Genomic DNA, 1,073 nt, shown 5'->3' with positions numbered 1-1,073 from the left:
TATAAAAGATTTTTCCAGTTGTGCCAGCCATAAACCCGGCTTGTCATTTTTCTTAGTTCTGTTTTTGTTTTTTCCTCCTGAGGAACTGGTGAAATTTTTATTAAATCCACAGAAGTAAAAAAACATATTGTGAGGGACTAGGGCATGGACCACCAAGGAGTGGGTAATCAGGCCACCAAGGGAGCAGGGATGGGGTAACAAGACAGAACAGATCCAGGCTGAGCTGACCATGGGAGTCTCTGCCTCAGGGGCCATCACCAGGACCACTGGACAGCTCCTGGGAGCTCAGAACAGCACCCGGCAGGCTCAGTGGTAGGGGCTCTACCAGCACAGCAGAGAACTTGGTGTCACCGAAGGCCTCATTCATGTATGTCTCAAAGAAGCGCTGCAGGACAATGATGGACTGTATGTCCACCTTGTCCTTAGTCAACTTGCTGAACTGCTTAAACATCTGGCCCACATCCTGGGCAAACTCCTGGGGGAGGGGGAGCTGTAAGGGAGTGACAACTCCTGAAAGTGGGTGCGAATCACAGTCAGGTCCAGGGTGCCACCAGACTGATCCAGAGAGAAAGTAGCATCAGTAGCCAGCTGGTGTAGGGGGAGGCAGGGTTCATGGCAGAACAGGGCCAGCAGGACTTTCTCACATTTCTGTTAGTTGACTGGTGAGAACTTGGCCACCACACCAGTGCTGTTGGCACCATCCAAGCTGAGGCTACCATCCTCTTCCTTCAGGTCAGGGAGCACGTGGTAGAGTGAGCAGTTCCACTCCTCCCTTGGGACATCCTGAAGGGCAGGCAGGTGACAGTCCAGGTGGAAGCAAACTCGCACTGGTTGCACATGACCAGGTCACCTGGCTTCTGACAGGCGCGACATATAGTGGCACTGTCATCCAGGGTACCTGGTATGCCAATTTTGTTATTTTACTTTTAATTTTTACTTCTCGAGATCTTGATTATTAAATGCCATGAAAACAGTGTCAAGTAATAGAGACTGAATGCTTTGGGGTCCAATTTTGGAGTTTTTGCTTGATATTTGGGGCAGATTGGTTAATGAAGTATTTTCCAAAAGAGCTC

At 49.5% G+C, this 1,073-nt stretch overlaps 1 pseudogene; it reads right to left on the bottom strand.

Annotated features, from left to right (window-relative positions):
- Nucleotides 1-244: 244 nt before the first annotated feature.
- LOC102480855 (transcription intermediary factor 1-beta pseudogene) lies at nucleotides 245-840 on the bottom strand (annotated as a pseudogene).
- Between the last annotated feature and the right edge of the window lie 233 nt (nucleotides 841-1,073).

This window comes from Tupaia chinensis, unplaced genomic scaffold (genome assembly GCF_000334495.1).
Source record: "Tupaia chinensis unplaced genomic scaffold, TupChi_1.0 Scaffold146784_1, whole genome shotgun sequence".
NCBI lineage: Eukaryota > Metazoa > Chordata > Mammalia > Scandentia > Tupaiidae > Tupaia > Tupaia belangeri.
This window is presented reverse-complemented; position numbering and strand designations above follow the sequence as displayed.